This window comes from Nuphar pumila, chromosome 5 (assembly GCF_984573655.1).
Source record: "Nuphar pumila chromosome 5, dmNupPumi1.hap1.1, whole genome shotgun sequence".
Lineage (NCBI taxonomy): Eukaryota > Viridiplantae > Streptophyta > Magnoliopsida > Nymphaeales > Nymphaeaceae > Nuphar > Nuphar pumila.
The window spans coordinates 12,904,983-12,925,393 of NC_143253.1; the positions used below are offsets into that span (position 1 = coordinate 12,904,983).

At 37.2% G+C, this 20,411-nt stretch overlaps 1 pseudogene across 1 annotated transcript in view; it reads right to left on the reverse strand.

Annotated features, from left to right (window-relative positions):
• The window catches only part of LOC149836829 (uncharacterized), a 75,563-nt pseudogene that overhangs the window by 13,939 nt on the left and 41,213 nt on the right, over positions 1-20,411 (reverse strand). The gene's annotated exons all lie outside the window — the stretch shown is intronic.

Sequence of the window (20,411 nt, forward strand, 5' to 3'; positions counted from 1 at the left end):
AACACTTGAACAAAATATGCAAAAAGCATATAAATAATAAACATGCAATAATGCATGTTAGAAAGTGACTTGGAATGCATTGGATTCAATAATGAACCCATACCTATGCACGTGAAGTGCAAACATACCCATTAAAGGGAACAACATAAGCACATAATGTGCTAATACATAAAACCAAAAAAAGGGAAAAATATGACATAAAGTCATAAGTTACATATCATTGAAGAATAAATGGAAAAGGGGTAAAAACCCCATTACAATGGAGCATAAGCTTTCTCAAGAAGTAGAGAATTCAAAGGGGAAGAGCCCCTATTTATAACCCTTTGAGGAGCCACATTGGGGGCTCCCAAAGGAGTCGTTGGGAGCCCCCAACGGTCACATTTGTGACCGTTGGGGGCTCCCCAACGACTCTTTTGGGGAGTCCTCCAATGTGGCGCAAACCACAAAAATCATATTTTAAAAAATAAAAACAAAAAGATAAAAGAAAGAATTACAATCATATTCCGAAATAGAATATGCGTAAAATGACTAAATTACCCCTATTGCCTAAAATAGAGAAATATATATTTTATATATATAATTAGGATAATACATATGCATATATACCATATATGAATATGTATTATACTTTATATATATAATATATATAATATTACAAATGTTGGATGATACATTTTAACACCCCCCCTCAAGCTTTGCGTGGGGGAACGAAAAGGTTGAAGACGGCAAGAAGAAGAATCTCAAAGCTTCAAGAGCCTTCAGAACGAATGCCATTGTAAATGTCTTCCTCCAATGTCTTTATCGATGAGCACCTTCTATCCAAGGAACTTTTTTTCCTCCTATCTTCAAGATCCTGAGAAAGGAAAACAACAAAGAACAAGTAAACAATATCTTTGCACTTTACTCAAAAAGGAACATTCCTAACAAAGTGTAAAAAGTATGCATAATATGATGGTTACTATAGAATGAACCGAAAAAAAATTTTAGAAAACCAAAGTTTCTAAATTATACATCATGTTAAAACAAAATGAGCGGAAGCAAAAAAATATGCAAAACTAAATTGCAAGAATGCATAGTGCATTCATAAGGTCCACCATTGGACAAGTATAACCCCATAATGGGGAATAACAAAAAGATCCACTAAGGGATACCACAAGAATCCTACGAAGAGGTATAACATACATATGCTTTATTGAATGAGAGCCCAAAAAAGACCATAAAGAGCATATGCATATACTTATCATTAAATGAATTAATCCTCAAAGAACTCATTAATGATCATGCTTCAAACATGTAATGAAGTGCCAAATAAGAGAAACGAAGTCTCCAAGCATACTTTAGGCAAAATAAACACAAGAGTTCACAAGATTTTTTTTTTTTTTAAACATTTATGAAAGTCACACTTTAATTGACAAACTACACATTTTGCATATAAGGGTGACAAAAAACCATAAGCACTTAATATATATATTAAATGCTAAGAAATCAACTTGATATGCATATCAAAAATATGATTTACTTGAAAAATACAAGTCATGAATGAAATTTTGCAAATTTCAACAATAGTTTATCCATTACAAACAACTTCCTCATTAGTCCTCCAAAAACCATAAATCAAGTGTATAAGCTACTAGATCAAGAATATGAAGCCATTAAAGGCCAAAGACACACAAAGGTGTGTAAAAGAACCTCTTGTCTACATATAATAATACTTGAAATAAGTGCATCTACGACAAGAACAAGAGCATACATGCCAACATGGACTAAAAAGTATCTCTTGTCTACGTAAAAATACACTTAAAACCAAGTATGTTCAGCTACTAGAACAAGAGTAATAAGCCAACCATGGGCTAAAACATAATACATCTCTTGTCTACATAAGATGGCACTTGAAATGAGTGAAATAAGCCAACCATGGGCATACATCTAAGTGACTAGAACAAGAACACAAACGCCAACATGGACTAAGACCACACACGATGGTGTGCATCAACGTGTCTTGTCTACATATGATAACACTCAAGACAAGTGTGTTCAGCTACTAGACCAAGAGAGCAAAAGCCAACAAAGGCCAAAAAAACACACGAAGGTGTAATAAAATTCTTGTCTACATATGATAACACTTAGATAATGGGCTTTAAAAGGAAAAGACTTTTGAGGCAATAAACCTGTAATGAAAATAAACCTTGAATAAAACAATACTCCTTTTTTAAAATGAACTCTCATAGCAATAATATGTATGTAAAAAATATCTTCAACAAGATACTATAATCGATAAAATAAAATTCTTGAGAACAAATGTGTGAATATACACACACCAAGAACACTTAGAATACTTGTGAAAAAACACAAGACCACAAAATCATAAATTTATTGCCATGTAAAAGTATCTCCAACAAGATACAACGATCAAGACCTTAATATTCTTGATAATAAACCCACCATGAATGCACAATAAGAATGCTTTTAGAATACTTGTGCACAAAGAGCACAACACACGGAATCACAAATGTGCAAATGCACTCATAAGATTCTTAAAATAAAAGGTTGGGCTATAATCCCAAAACACCTTGATTTTAAATATACCTTAAAACATTTAAGGTTTCAAACACCATATGTCCATCACATTTACATAGAAGCATCCATAATATCAATGGCCACACCAAACGAGTGACACACTCATATAGCAAATCATTCTAGAGTCCCAAGGTGCCCATAACTCACCTTAACCACCATCTATAATATGGTAAGTGGACAAACTAAAAATAACATAACAATGAGTGACACCCTCATAATTAGAGATCATATATCAAATCATTTTAGAGTCCTAAGGTGCCCATAACTCACCTCAATCACCATCTATAATATGGCAAGTGGACAATCTAAAATGACATAACACAAGATGCCCTTAACTCTCCTTAACAATTATCTCTAATACAACAATAAAAAGGCCAAATAAATGATGCATAAAATAACATGCGATGGACAACTATAAATGCCACAAAAGGACAATAAACACATAAGGAATCATTTTCCAAAAGGTTTTTACAAAGAGGACCGATTAACAAATTGAATCAAAGGTCCAATATAATCCACCAAAACAATTTTGCATAAACACAAATTATGCTTAATCTTCAAAAGAAGTCTTATACATCAAAAAGGCTTTATTATGCAACAAACATAACATGAAATATTAAGCAATATCATGTGTACGAACCGATTTGGAACAAACAAGCCTTAACTATGAAAGATATAAGGTGCAATTAAGCGGTGAAGTTGGTGAAGTTCGAAAATAACAAACTTAGGCCAATATAGGCATTCATAAAGATGGTGAAGTTCGAAAAGCTTATCTACTATTGCAACTTAAAAATGATACTCATAAACAACCATGAGGTCTTCACAAAAGAGTATATACTCACAAGACGATTATAAGGACCGAAAGGCTCCTTAAGGAGAGCTTAAACATAAATAAATTTCCCAACGAAGGGGAAAACTCCATTTAAAGTGGAAGAAATCCCAACAAAATAGATTTAAAAACCTTATGATAAAATAAGATTGTACTATGGCATAAATAAAAATTAAACATTTATTGAGGGAAAATTTAAAAACTCTTAAGTTTTATCAAAAAACATGACTTAATAGATTATTACCTACTCCATTAAAGTACTTCAAAAAACATGACTTAAAACATGACTTAATAGATTATTAAGCACTTACAATATTCACTAATGAACAAACAAAAGGGCAAACACCCAAACCCACAAGAGACAACACAACATAAAAATATAAATATCTCTTATTGAAAAGAGAGAGAGCTCTCTAAATGTTGAAAACATCCTTAAGAGTGTAAAGATGAAAAGAAAATCACCACATTCCATAAGACCATTTAAAACTTTCTTAATTAAATGTTGCTCATATAAAACGGACACATTTGGTAAGAGAACATAATATGGAATTTTTCATATATGACAAACATTTTTCAAAAAACTATATTTCAAATATTTTAATCTTATCATACCTTTCTTTAAATACTAAACATTCATATAAAGGTATTCTCATAAACAAGGTTAGATTTAAAATGTAAATTCAAAGTTCCAATGGTCATAAATTTTTACCGATCCATTTAAATCTAATTTTGAGCAATCATATATCTAATTTTTCGCAAAACAAGTTATCATTTAAAAATTTTCAAAGAAAAACATACGAAAAAGATTCAATGGAGTAGCAAGTAACTCAAATTTTTATAAAAGGACTTAATGACAAAGACCTCACATAAAGAACATATTAAATTCTTCATACAATACTTCTAAGAAGTAGAAAGCATACCGAATAACTATATAAAAGAAAACAATAGAGAGAAACGAATACTTCACCATTTTTCTTTAAAATTCTTGAACACCACGCTTCCCGATGCACCACATAGCAACTCGATCTCAACCGGGCTCTGATACCATGTTAAATTGTCTACGAAGAGACAATACACATACAAGCACAAATACTTTATAAAAGAAGTGCACGATGGCACTCTCACAACACTTGAACAAAATATGCAAAAAGCATATAAATAATAAACATGCAATAATGCATGTTAGAAAGTGACTTGGAATGCATTGGATTCAATAATGAACCCATACCTATGCACGTGAAGTGCAAACATACCCATTAAAGGGAACAACATAAGCACATAATGTGCTAATACATAAAACCAAAAAAAGGGAAAAATATGACATAAAGTCATAAGTTACATATCATTGAAGAATAAATGGAAAAGGGGTAAAAACCCCATTACAATGGAGCATAAGCTTCCTCAAGAAGTAGAGAATTCAAAGGGGAAGAGCCCCTATTTATAACCCTTTGAGGAGCCACATTGGGGGCTCCCAAAGGAGTCGTTGGGAGCCCCCAACGGTCACATTTGTGACCGTTGGGGGCTCCCAAAGGAGTCGTTGGGAGCCCCCAACGGTCACATTTGTGACCGTTGGGGGCTCCCCAACGACTCTTTTGGGGAGTCCTCCAATGTGGCGCAAACCACAAAAATCATATTTTAAAAAATAAAAACAAAAAGATAAAAGAAAGAATTACAATCATATTCCGAAATAGAATATGCGTAAAATGACTAAATTACCCCTATTGCCTAAAATAGAGAAATATATATTTTATACATATAATTAGGATAATACATATGCATATATACCATATATGAATATGTATTATACTTTATATATATAAAATATATATAATATTACAAATGTTGGATGATACATTTTAACAGAACCATCTCCAGTTGAGCCACCCCCAGTAGAACGTTTTTCTGGACAGATATACACTAGGAGGGACAAAAATACAGGGTCGAGGAATGTGGAAAGCATCTCCAATGATCCGGCTCAAAGGTTGTCACGCATTAGGCATCCTATTCAACGATGGGTGAGTTATGAGACATTTTCCCTTGACTTCCAGTTGTTTATGTCTCAACTCACAAAACAGGAGGAACCCACTTGTTTTAATCAAGCCCTTCAATCCGGTCATTGGACTGAAGCTATGAATGAAGAAATAAAAGCACTTCATGAGTGCCAGACTTGGGAAATAGTACCTCGACCGGAAGGAAAGAATGTTGTTGGCTCAAAATGGGTTTATAAAACAAAGTATAAACTCGAAGGTAGTATTGACAGATATAAGGCGTGACTTGTTGCTCGAGGGTTCGCACAACAATACGGTGAAGATTACGATGAGACCTTTAGTCCGGTAGTCAAAATGGGTACAATTTGTGTCATCATATCCCTAGCAGTCGATCGAGGATGGAGGCTTAGCCAGATGGATGTTAAAAAGGCATTTTTGCATGAAACTTTAAAGGAGGAAGTATATATAGAGCAACCACCTGGATATGCCGAGAAGGATCCTACTGCCTGGGTGTGCAAACTAAGGAAATCTCTGTATGGGTTGAAACAGGCGTCTCGTTCTTGGTTTGAAAGTTTCTCTATGCAAATCCAAGGCTATGGTTTTAGAAGATGCTCTGTGGATCACTCGCTCTTTATTTATCAAAAGACAGACATTGTTATACTTCTTCTTATATATGTTGATGACATTGTGATCACTGGGAGTTCAGATAACCATGTGCAAGACGTGAAGCGATTTTAAATGAAAACTTTCAAGATGAAAGATTTAGGGGAGTTGAGGTACTTCCTTGGTGTGGAAGTTGACAGACAACAGGACACATTGACACTCATGCAACAAAAATACACTCTTGATCTTCTGGAAAGAGCCGGGATGACAAATTGCAAACCAGTAAGCACTCCCAGTGTATTACATCAAAGGTTGAGCTCTGAAAATGGCCATCTTTGTGTCAACCCTACAACGTATAGAAGCCTCGTGGGGATGCTGCAGTATTTGACCTTTACCAAACCTGATATAGTTTATGTTGTCAATCAGGTATCCCAGTTTATGCATGCTCCAATGGAAGGTCATATGGAAGTTGTGAAGCGCATTCTACGCTATTTAAAAGGAACTATAGGAGACGGACTTGTTTATCGCAAGAACAATAACCTACATAAAGGGCATGAACTCATCACTTATACAGACGCAGATTGGGCAGGAGATACAGATGAGAGACGGTCTGTCTCTGGATATTGTGTATATATTGGACACAATTTAGTGTCCTGGAGCAGCAGAAAACAAAAGGCAGTGGCACGATCAAGTACAGAGGCTGAATACAGGTCGATGGCTGCAGGCATGGCAGAAGCTACATGGATTAGACACTTATTGAGTGACCTTGGGGAGACAATTATTTGATCATTTCTTCTATGTGATAATCAAAGCGCAATAAACATTGTGTGTAATCCTGTTCAACATAGCAGAACGAAGCATATTGAGATTGATCAACATTTTATACGGCAGAAAGTCGAGATGAAGGAGATAGAACTACATCATGTTCGAATAGCAGATCAAGTGGCAGACTTGTTTACCAAAGGGTTAATAGGATGCCAATTTTGGCTATTAAAGAGCAAGTTATACATGCTTCAAAACCACGTACAACTTGAGGGAGGGTGTTAAAATATAGTATGCGTATAGATCTGGATCCAGATCTATACGCACGTTATATAGAACACGCAGAATGATGTTTCATTAATGGCAATGTTGTAATATCATCCCATTGTATTCTTGCTTATGTTTATATAAGAATTAGGGCTTGGAGGTCGCGTGAGTCCTGCCGCCCCAGCTTTGCGCTTCTCTCTTTCTCTCTGTTTCCTGTGCAGGTGAGGCGTGAAGCAAACCTATCACTTTCGACCCTCCCTGTCTCTGTTTGTCGCAGGGAAGGGCTCGAGCCCTCCCTGCCTTCGAACTACGTAGGGGAGGGTTCGACCCCCCTGCCTTCGTAGTACGCAGGAGGAGGGGTCGAGTCCCCTCCCCGGTCCCTTTAATGTTAGGGGAGGGGTCGAGCCCCTCCCTGCTTGTCCTTTACATAGGGGGAGGGGTCGAACCCCTCCCTGCTTGTCCTTTACATAGGGGGAGGGGTCGAACCCCTCCCTGCTTGTCTGTTGTGCAGGGAAGGGGTCGACCCCCCTCCCTGCTTCCTCTATTGGTCAAGGGAGGGGTCGAGCCCCCTCCCTGCGCCCTTTTCTCTCTTTAGGTAGGGGCATCGCCCCTGCCTTCGCTGTTTTTCGACAGGCAGGGGCAAGGCCCCCTGCTTCCCTCTTCTCTAGCGTCAGGCAGGGGCTTCGCCCCCCACCTGTTTGCGTATTCATCAGGTAGGGGCAAAGCCCCTGCCGCTTTGTATGTTTGTCAAGCAGGGGCGAAGCCCCCTGCCTCCCCTTCATTGTTGACAGACAGGGGCTTTGCCCCTGCCTCTCCTCTTCTTCGTCAGGCAGGGGCATAGCCCTGCCTGCCCTCGCTTTCTGAGGGCAGGGGTGCAACCCCCTGCCTCCTCGTAATTTGCTGACAGCAGGTCAATAGTGACTCGCAGCCCCTGCTTCTTGCGCTGATAGCAGGTGCGCAAGGGCACGATGCCCCTGCCTCTGCTTCCTTCACGTCAGGTCAGCGGCAGTGCCCCTGATCTTCTATTTTTGGTGTTAACTTGCTAAGACTGTCACTTTTGCAGCTCGTACGACGGATCCCGCTCGCGCTCCGCGACCCGAGCCGTCAATCGTTTACATCTGCAGGCGCCAGCAAGCTTGTAACTCCCCAAGGTAGGGAAAGATTGTACAGAGGACTTGGACAATTGAATTGAGTTCAATTAACTAAAAAGGATAATTATATATATATATGCATATATATATGCATATATATATATATATATATATCATATATAATTATACGAGTACGCATTTAACTCAAGGACGCGGTTTCGCAATCCTTGTCCTTTACTTTCTATCATGTCTTTCCTTTACTGTCGCGCTTTGCGCCCAGGCTCTTGCTTTTGCAAATGTTTCATTACTGCCATGCCATTGCAGATGACGCTCAGGTTTTCGCTCATTGCATGTGCCATAAAGGCATCCTCGTAGAGGATGAAAGGGGCATTTACCACTACTCCACTTGCGACAAGAGTTGAGTCGAGAGCTAGCAATACATCCTCGTCTAAGGAGAAGGATCCCTAACAAAGATCCTGGCTTTTCGAGTGAGCCGTCCTGCAAAGTAGACTTGAGAATTTAGGGAGCTGCACAAAAGCATCAATGACGACCCAAATCGAAATATTTAGAAGAATGTCATTGGCTGGTTCTGTTCGTCTATTCGACATATCTCGGGTAACCCCGAATTGGGGCTTGAGCAAACTTCTTAGCGGGGGTTCTGTTGAGAAACCCGTATCCCGTCTATCGAGGCTGGTATCGAGTCATGTGAAGCATGTAGATACCACGATAGCGGATGAGATTCTAGAAAATCTCATGCCAAATGTGGCACAAGCTGTTGGCTGTTTCAAAAGATAAAGAATGTCAAAAGTAAAGTTTGAGAAACATTACATCTTTGTGAAACACTTTTGTTGAGGCTCCTATTGAGGAGCTATACCCCTTTCATCCTAGAGTACTTGTAGTCGTGCACTACACGCTAGTGCTGCGATGATCGGATGAGATGTTCGTGCAACCTCGAATCGTGCTAAATGCGCAATGATGTAAACATATAAAAATGGATCGCCTTCACAGGTAAGATGCTCATTAGGTCAAAAGACCAGAGCATATAGAATGAGTCGTCAGTTAATTTACCCCTGACGCACTAATTCGCCCTTGTGTTTCTGTCAAGGGAATGGATGGATTGGTACAAAACTCCAATGGATAGGTTGTTAACAACCACCCCACGGGCAAAGATCCGGCCTCCCCAGTCATTAGAGTTAGGGGAAGGGACTATCAAACATTATCCTAGGTGGTAGATCCCATGGACTTCTACAGAAGTTAGATGCATCTGTTGCCAAGAACCTGCCTTTGGGGAATCCTCTCTCAGCTAAAGCCGTCCCCTTAGGAGCGGACTCAACTAGCTATTCGGGTTATTGAAAATACATAGAATAACAAACGCCCGAACTAGTCTCAGTTGTTTCTACATTTTGCCTGTACGTACCCGCAGGCCAGTAATATCAAAACATAAAGTCTGTTCACACTGGTTGATGGGTCATGAGACTTGTTTATTACATAGTAGTTCACAACTTACGATTAAATGAATCGTCATGATGCGTTTGACAGTTGCACTGCTTACTTGCTTTGAATTGTCTACCTGTTTTGAACAACTTACCTGTTTAACTGCATATCTGCTTTAAACTGCTTAGCATACTGAATTAAATGTACTTAATTCAGTTCCCTGTAGTCTCTCTTGTGCACCTACTAGTTTTTCGCGAAACTAAATCATTCTATGGCTACAGGTGATGATTAGGTACACCATGAGCGATGGCGCGATTGCAAGATGGCTTCAAGATTTCCTTTTCCTGCTCTTAGCTCGCGTCATGGGCGTTTTTGGGTTTTGTAACGGATTTTCCTTAGGATATCCGAATTTTGTACTATTTAGAAACTTCTTTTAATGAAAGTGGCTTTTCCAAGTGTTTTGCAAGTAGCATGGATTGTGAGTTTTGGTTCTTTTAGCTAACGTGCCCAAAGTTGTCAGCTTGCCTTTCTAAATTTAACAAAAAAATAGTCTTCCACTGATTTCATAAACAAACTCTGAGGGAAAGAGATTTTTTTCTAATCTATTGCCTATTTTCTGAAAGGTTCGAAAGTTTGAAATTTTAGGGCGTTACAGAGAGGTTGTTGACCACACTCAAGAGAGAGAGGGAGAGAGAGATCTTAAAATGGTGGTAGGTAGAACGAAGATAAAGATAGAGGAAGCTCTTCTTGTGGCAACACTATGTGTAATATCACGTATTTTTCATGATTTTTAAAATCAAAAAATATAATTTTAAAATTATATATTTATTTAAATTGATAAAATCATGGAAAAAATATATTAAAATATAGGTGACTTCAGTCTGGGCGTGGTCCAGAGCCCTCTGACATAAGTTATTCGAGTTAGTTATAATTAAAAAAAATGTTTTTAACCTTTAAATTCGAGCTAAAATCAAGTTAAATTCGGGCGAAATTCAGAAGTAAAATTCAAGTTTGACCATAGTTAGATCCACCTCAGAATGTAGATCGTGTTGGTGACCTATTTTCCCCGAATCGGATTATGGTTGGCCCGAAGAATGCATTTTTCAAAAAAGAACAACCTCTATTTTTAACAATTTTCTAGATTGGATCGGACAAGATCCGATCCGTTTGATCCAAGTTAATATGGATTTTGACTCAATCCAGGATCCATATTGATTAGGATCTGGTCCAGGTAGGATCTATATATATTTGGATTTGGATCTTGGATCCAAATCTAGATCGAAAATCCATCCATTGCCATTTTTAAACTTTAAAATCAACTTTTAAATTATGAGGTAGAGTTCTACGTGGGGTAGAACTCTACCCCATAAAGAGTCTTCCAGAGGGGGCGTCACCCTCTGGAATATTCTTTAGAATATTAATTAAAATAAATAATAATATTAATAATTAATAAAATAAAAAGATAAAAGTCTAGAAGATAAGAGTAGAGTTCTACATGAAGTAGAACTATACCCATAAGAGGAATTCTAGAGAGGATGTCACCCCTATTCTAGAACCAATAACAAAATATAAAAGAGGGATAGAAGCCTCTCTCTCTAGAATTTGTATTCTAGAGAGAGAGTGCGGTAGAGAGAGAAAAACCAAGAAGAGCAAAAATTGTATAGAGTGAGAGAGAAAAAAAGTGAGAAAACAAGAAAACTCATGTGAGGGTTAGAAAAGAAAAAAAAAGAGAAAAGAAAGAAAGAAAAGGAGAAGAAGAAGAAAATTATTTTTTTCAAAGTATCCATCGATTTGTTTGAGTTTTTCACGCAACAATTCAAGGTATGGGTTTCTCTCTAATTTCGCACAGGAAGGAATTGGTATAATCACATTTAGGCATAGGTTTAGAGGGAAAAATCTGAATTTAAAGGTGATATATATAAAGAAATATATTGCCGATTTTATATAAATATATATATATATAATGTTTTTTTTTATGATTGACGATTTTCCCTTGTGCATCCAAACCTGAAAATATGCATGTCGATACATATATGTTGATTTTTTTGGCCCTACACCTAAAGATATGCATATAGTTTGAGGCATGTCGATTTAATATTCATGCATCCGATTATGTAGTGGTTGTTTTCAGATTTGTCGATTTCTAAATACTCATAAATCTGAAATTATTGATTTTTTTCATGTTCTTGCAGATCCAAATATATATATATATATATATATATATATATATATATATATATATATATATACAGGTCTGTCGACCTTTTTGTTCATTGCATACTAAATGTATTTGGTTTGATTCAGGTTGTCGGGTTTTATATGCATACAGCTGAATATATTTTACTATATCAAACTTAATGAGTTTGGCTCATACATCTAAATCTTTTGATTCATATTTGTTGTGTTATGTATATAATCATGCATCTGAATCTTATTTATTCAGATTTGTTCAGTTATGCACATAACCGTGCATCTGAAAATATATTCTTGATTCAGATTTGTTGATTTACATAACCGTGCATCTAAAAATATATGTTTGATTCAGACTTGTCGAATTTCGTACACCAGCATCTGTATATACTGATTTGGTTCAAATCTACATAGGATATGCTCAAACAGATTTGGATCAGATCTGCCGAGTATATGCTTATGCTGATTTGGTTCAGATCTGCCGAATATATATATATATATATATATACACACACACACTTATTTGGATAAGATCTGACGAGTACGTGGTTATATCATTTTGATTCAAATCTGTTTAGTAGCATGCTTATGTATCTGAATATACATATTGTTTTGGTTCAGATCTGTCAAGTTGCATGTTTATGCATATGAATATTTTATCTTAATTCAGATTTATCAAGTCACATGCTCATGCGCCTGTATATTTGCATATTTTAGTTTTATTGAGCTTTGTACTCATGTATATGTGCAGCCAACATGTTTTGCATGTTGTACACATAACTCTTTTTGGTCTAGCCGACCCATGTACATGATTTTAATTATGTACATGGATTAGCCAGTATGTTGTCCATGTGAGTACACAAGTTTGGCCGACCCATGTACATGATTATGATCATGTACATGGATCAGCCAGCATGCTGCCCATGTGGTACAGGTCTAGCCGACGCATGTACATGTTTGTAAACATGTACATGGATCAGTCAACAAGCTCGTTTTTGTGTGCATATGGCCTAGCCGACCCATGTACATGTTTATGAACATGTACATGGATCAGCCAGCATGCTCATTACCTGAGTGTTTCAGGTCTGGCCGACCCATGTACATGAATCAGCCAGCAAGTTGTTTGCTTGTATATTTTCAGCTTAGTTGACCCATGTGCATGATTCTGATCATGTACATAGATCAGTCCAAGCTGTTGGCTTGTTAATCGCACAACAAAGGTAAAATTTCTGCATAGTTCATTTGAGTACATGAAATTGGTCATGTACATGTTTAAGATTGATATATGTATTTTTTTTTAGATGATACATAAATCTAATCTTCATTTGATCAGTTTGCAATTGTGCATGTCATACGCATGAACCTGAAATTTATTTGATGTTTGCATGACTGTGATCATATGCAAGGGATTGATCATGAATGGCATGTTTTGCAAGCATTGTATTCATATGCGTATGTGCTTGGCTTAATGTGCATTCATTTTGTGTGTTTTGAATATGCATTGTAAGCATGTTTGGAAACAATGTAATGCCCCAAAATCTCGAACTTGTTACTTTTTAAGAAAAATTTAAAAACTTTGTAATCAATCCTTTTTCAGAGCTTAAAATGGTAGTTCTGCGGAAAATGGTGTTTGAAATAACAAGAGACCTTGGGCGCATTACAGGTGAACCTTCTTTTACATAATAGATTTGTATCTCCATATAAGCATTGAAACCACATAGATTTAAAACAAGGTTTTTGATAATTTAAAGTTTATATAAAAGAGGAATTTTCAAAATAAACCCTTATTCAAAATTACAAAACGTGCTCAGGAACGAAACATCAGAGAAAGAGTGGGATATTGATATCATCATGTCATCGCGTCATTGTCTGCCGTACCGACCTAATCATCATTTGTACCCTATAAAATGGGTCAGACTTATAAAAATTTGATAGGTGCATAGATATCAAAATTCAAAACAAGACTAACATATATGTTGTTCCTTTCGTGATGTGCCGTTTAGAATAAGCAAAATGAACATGATAATCTTGTTTCGATATTAATTGTTCTGAGGGTACGCACAGAAAATCGTAGAAACAACTGAGACTACCCAGGGGTTTGTTATTTCATGTATTTTAATACCCTAGACAACTAGCTGAGTCTGCTTCTAAAAGGACGGTCAATGACTGAGAGAGAATTCCCCAAAGGCCACTTGTTCAAGGGGATGCATCCATACTTCTACAGAAGTCATTGGGACCTACCACATAGGATAATTTTTGGTAGCCCAGTCCCCTAATTCCAATGACTGGAGACACTAAAACATTGCTACTCGAGGAACGTAGTTGTTAACAACCTGTCCATCAGAGTTTTCGCATCATCCCATCTTCTCTCTTGACAGAACCAAAGAGATGAATGGGTATGTCAGGTTCTATTTTAACTAACGACCCATTCTACATGCTTTGGTCTTTCAAACCAAATCGAGCATCTTGCTTTTGAAGGCAATCATCACCATTTTTGTGATTTTCTTTTAATCATCGTGCATTTTCACTCTACGAGGTTACCATAAATCTCTCATCCAATCATCGTAGTACTAACATGCCGTGCACATCTGATAGTACCACTACGATAAGAGGGATATCGATTTCTCAGAAAGAAACCCCATCATTTAGAAATTTTAAAGCCCTGTGCTTTAGGCCAAGAATATCTGAATCATTTTGAATACCAAAATGAAGGACCGAACGTACGTACCACTTAGGGCTACGTAGTCGAAGCCTTTCCGTTACACAGGTTTGAGAGAAAGACTTGGTTGCGAATACGTAAATGCCAAATACTTGTTTTGGTTTTTTAGACAACGAATAATACGAGCTTGACTCGATCCAAGGGAGGACTAGGTGGTCGAGCAGGGCTCGGTCCCCCCTTTCTAAAACAAGTGGTTGAGCCGAGCTCGGCCTCAGCTTGGTTCTGGTCGAACTCGAGACAGCAACCGCAATAGTTGTTGCTACTGCTCTAGTGCAGCAGTGGGTCGGGGAGGGTGCCATGGCAGCTAAGGCGCCACCTTGGCTCCTCCGCTATATCTAGGGGAAGAAAGGGGTGACGGCGGGGGGAGGGGGGCGGGGGCATCAGCCACCCCTCCCGATCGGCCAGACGATGGCAGCAATAGCCTCACACTGCTGCTGGGAGGGGGAAGAAGGAAATGGGGGGTGACAGTGGTGCTGGACACTTCTACAGCGAACCAAAGAGATTAGTGGGGCACAAAGGGGGTGACCCTATTGGGACTGCCTCCGGCTAAGGGAAGGGGAGGCAGCAAAGTTGGGTGCTCTGGCTGGGAGGAGGGCACAAGGGGGTACAACAGGGTCTGGCCCTATCGAGGTTGCCTCCGGCTAAGGGAAGGGGAGGCGGCAAAGGTGGGTAGAGAGAGGGAGAGAGAGCAGCAGCCATTCGGTTGCTGCTGCTTTCAGGCAAACTGAGGAGGAAGAAGAAGAAACGGGGGAGGCGGGAACATACCTGAGGACTTCGGGAGGGCTCCGACGAGGGGTGAGCAACGGCTTTGTGCGCCGATGAGAGGAAGAAGAAAACGAGGGGGGAGAGGCGAGAGAGGGGGCGTGGAGAGCGGCGGGAGGGGATTCGGGGTCGAGCAGGGATCCCGGCAAGGGTCGGTGAACTCTAGTAAGGGTGGGTCGGGTTATGCTTCGGTATGGGAGAAACAGGGAAAGTGTCGGGGGGTTTCTAAAAAGAACAATGTGGGGGTTTAAATAGACTACGGGGGGGGGGGGGGTTGTCGACCTGGATCTGGGTTGGATCCAAATCAATTTTTTTTTTAACCCATGAGTATTAAAAACAATGTGTGTTGCATGTTCACTGAAATTTTGCAAAGATGCATAAATTACTTTTAAGATGTGTTGGTGGTCAGATGTGAATAACTGCGGGCCGTATAGGTCAGGAGCATGTGTTGCTCCAAATGTTGTTGATTTTATTTATGCATTGCAAAAATTATTTTTCGAAATTATTGGTTTTCCAAAATTTAATTACAGTTAAATTGTGAGCGCCAAAGCCCGAAATTTGTTAGTTTTGCATGTTAATTTGCAAAACGGTTCTCATGTAAACTTAAATTTTTTTTTAAAAGGTAAAAGAGACCAAATAGTGTAATTAATCTCTTCCTTGATGTCCCTTCCACGGTGTGGGAATCTTGGATGGCGGTTATGGGAGACCGTAAGGATACTAAAACTCCGTATGTGATTGTGTCCTTGAACCCAATATGATGGTTCTCCTCCAAGCCACGGTTTTAAGGAGATTCAGCCACTTTGCCTGGGGATGGTGTTGTTGACTCAGTTGTAGTTATTGGTATACCAAGAAAGTAGTGTCAGTGGATGTCGATTTCCCTGATGTCCCAACATTAAATGTTGATTTCTAATATTCTGATAGATGGTGTTGATTCATGATAGCGATCAAGGAACAAGTATGGAACTCAGTAATAAAATACAAATTGTGTTAAGCTACAACTGAGAACCTAACTTGATTTTTGGGAATTTGTACCCGATTTAAGTATCTGCGAGTTTAAAGAAAAGTGAAAATTAAATTTGTGTGCATTTAATAGGAACATGCATGCAAAAGCAACTCTGATAAATAACTTAATAAGTTATTCCTGCATGTGCATTGAATCATACATATTTATTGTTCAGCATTAGTTCATACATTTATGCATTTATGCATATATGCATATATGGTTTTGCATAATGTTTGGTTTTGCATGATATTTGGTTAAATGCTTAAATGGTAAAGTATTTGTGTTGAGTTATTGTTTGTGATATTTCTCTGAAATTTATGCATGAATTTGTTTATGCTATTTTCTTTACTGTTTGAATTTTTTAGAGGAATTCGTATAAGGACTTCAGTTCTTACCCGTTTTCTTAAAATTGTTTTACAGGCACAGATGCTCTATGATGTCTTAGACCGACTAGTGGAAGGCTTCGAGATTTGTGACTGGTGTTCTGGTTTCTGACAGGATGGCTCAATATTGATATAGACGATTTTTATGTCTTAGACTATTTTGACAGTTTGATTAAATTAATAAAGTTTGATTTATTTCTTAAGTTGATTCAATGCACGGTTTGATATGTGGTTTGGTATATTAAATTTGTGATGCCCCATATCCTTGGGTGAGTTTCTGCGATTGTTTTTTTAAAAAAAAATCCACTATTTTTACGAGGGTCAGTTGGGGTAGTTACACTATGGAATGAGGTGTGTTGTGGGTGAACGGTTGACCTAATGCAAATAAGAAAAATTCCTCCTCCACCCCCTAGGTAGAGAAATTTTTTCTATCAAAATCAAATTAGAAAAAAAATCCTTTCAAAAATTTTCTCTTGTTTGCAATGGTTGGAAAAGTTGCCATTTTTTCTTTCTTACTTGCATTTTTGTCCTACCATTATTCTCGCTTCCAAATGTGCCCTATGTTTTTTGACATATGACATTGTTCAAATAGGTATATTATAATCATATATATAAAGTAGATACAGTCATGTAATAGGTAATGCCTATCAGGGGCATTTTTGTCTTTTTACCTGTGTAATTAGGATTGTCTATTAGGGATAGTTTTTTCATATTTTTAGATTTTATACTTTTTTGTATTTCATTAGGGACTCTGTGGTCATTTGACCATAGAGTCGTTGGGATCAATCCCAACGGCTTTATGGGAGCTCCCAATGGCCTTGATGCTTGTGTATAAATAGGGACTACTTGTCTCCATTCTTTGGTATGCTTTGCTTAAGCATTTCTATCAATAAAAGATTATTTTTTATATTTTGTGCTCTCTTATTAGCCCTTGTTGGCTCTTTGTATTGTACCATAGTGGACTTATGCTTGTGCACATTGTATTTGTGTTATTGTATGCCCTTAGTGGCTTTTGTTCTAGTACTTCTGCTTACTTCATTACATGGTATCAGAGCTTGGGGACCTTGGAACAAATTGCTTGTGGTGATCAAGAGACCGTGTGCTCGTGAAGATCTTAGTTAAAGTGATTCTAGTCACTTTTTTTCTCCCTCTTTCACCATCTTCTTTGTTCTCCAACTTCATGATGGAGCATGAAACAAAGATAAACCTCTCCTTCAAACTCAATGGAAGCAATTACATGATGTGGGTCGTGACAATGGAGAACCACCTCAAAGGAAAGAAACTTTTGGGATATATGATGGGCATCATTCTCGAACCTCAACTAAAGCTCACCAAGCTTGAAGGAGATCAAGAGAAAGCTCTTAAAGGAGAAGATCGAACAAAAGTCGTGAGTGAGTACCAAACTAATGTTAAAGATTGGGAGAGTAATCATGCAAAGATACTTGTGTGGTTTATGAACAATGTAGAAATTAAAATTTGTGCCAATATAGCCAAATTTAGAAAGGCTAATGAGGCATGGATGTTAATGAAAGGCATGTATACGCAAAAAGATATTGTAAGACAATATTTTTTGCAAGAAAAGAAGAAAACGACGAAACAAGGGGACATGAGTGTTCAAGATTTTTTTTAGTGCCTTATCCCCTCTATGGGTTGAGCTAGCACTTTTTTAGCCCAAGTAGGTAGCCATAGAATATGTGGAACTTAGGCCTAAGCAAATGGAAAAGAACACTTTTTCAATTTTTGCATGGATTACGCCCGAAATATGAAGTGAGATCGTTTCTCCTTCATAGAGCTTCTTTATTACCTCTAGAAGAAGCTCTTGCCAAAATTTGTTAAGAAGAAACTTGTCTTAGCATAACCAAAGTAGGAGAATAGGTATTGGTGGCGTCTAGGTCCGACAACAATGTGAGAACATACAAGCCACTACACTTTGAGAGGCAAAACAACTATGGAGGTTCAATAAAAATTGATTATTTTTATAATGAGACGGGACATTAAATTGGCTTGCCCCAAACTAAAAAAGAAGGTAGCTTCTGTTGAAGAATCTTCATCTAAGAAAGGAGAAGAGGCTAGCAAAGATGGAGGTAATCTCAATGACTCCATAAGTAAGTTAATGATGACACTCCAACAATTTCTTAGGACTTCATCAACTTCGGGTGCCGTCATAGCTCCATCCTCTCCTCCAGGTATGTGCTCTTGGATTCTTGATTCAAGAGCTTCCTTTCACATGACTCCTCATGAGAATGCCTTATCCGACATATGCACTAAACTCAAAATTATCTTGTGTTTCTACCGCCGATGGAACATCTTTGAATATTAAAAGTATTGGAACCTTAAGACTCTAAAAATTCTCAAACTTTTTTGTCTCAAAAATAAGAGTTGTTCCTAAATTAAATTTAAATCTTTTTTCGATTTCACAAATTTTCGACTATGGGTGTGAAATCTTCTTCTCATTTAACGATTGTTTGTCCAAGATCTATAATCTAGGAAGCAGATTGAGCAAGGCCATAGGCAGGGAGATCTCTATTTCATAGACTATCTTTTCCTTCAAATATTTTTTGTAATTATGTCCAAGATAAAGATATTGAAACTTGGCATAGAAGCCTTGGACATCCAAGTTATTCAAAATCGTATCTTTTCCCTTTTAGGGAAAAAATTTGTAATGAAAAAGATATCATTTGTAAAGATTGTATCTTTAGAAAAATAAAATTTACTCCATTTCCAAATAGATATTTTGTTTCCAAGAAACCATTTAAATTAGTGCATTTGGATGTATGGGCCCTTCTCCGGTTATATTGAAAGGGGTTATTCATATTAAGTTACATTTATTGATGACTTTACTAGATATGTATGGGTCTACTTCCTTAATTTTAAATCGAATATTTTTTCTTTCTTTAAAGAATTTCACATGATAGTTGAAAATCAATTTCAACGCAACATTTTCATACTTAGATCTGATTCGGGTGGAGAATATTTATCCAATGAATTTCAAAATTATTTAAAACAAAATGAAAAATGTCATAAAATATCTTGCCCTAGAACTCCTCAACAAAATGGGTTAGTAGAGAGAAAACATAGACATATTATGAAAACCGCTAAAACCTTACTTATTTCTAAAGATATTCTACAGTTTTTGGGTCGAGGCCGTTCTAACCAAGGTTATAAGTATCGTATCGTTACCCTATCGGTCGGGCCCAAAGTAACACCGTATTGTATCATATCATAAATGTATCATAAAATTTTAATAAAACTTTTCAAAAATTCCAAAAAAAATCTAGAAAAATCAGAAAAAAAATGAGCAAAATTTCTGAAAAAATAATATCACATAAAACAATGATGAATTGCAAAAAATACAACCATAAAATCATATATAAAGGCAACTACATAATTTAAATTAATAACAAACCATGCAACTGATAACTGACAATGTAAATAAAAAGCAATTACATAATTTAAATTTTAAACACAATTAAAGTCTTAACTAACAATATTAAATTCACACCAAGTTATACTAAAATGTCAAAAGTCATAACTAAACTACTAAAAGTTCATGATAACTAAAAAATATTACATTTAACCAACGTCTTACATGCCAATCTTCATCTCTAAAATTCTAAACTATAAAGATCCTAAAACTAAACTATCTTCTAGAGTCTATTTGCCAAACATTAGGACAGTATTTTCTCAGTGTTGCATTCAACTGTTGTGTGATGATCTCTTTATCTTCGGCCATTTTTTGGCAATTAAGTCATCATCATCATCATCTTTAGAATTGATCTTGACCTGCAATATGTTGTTTAAAT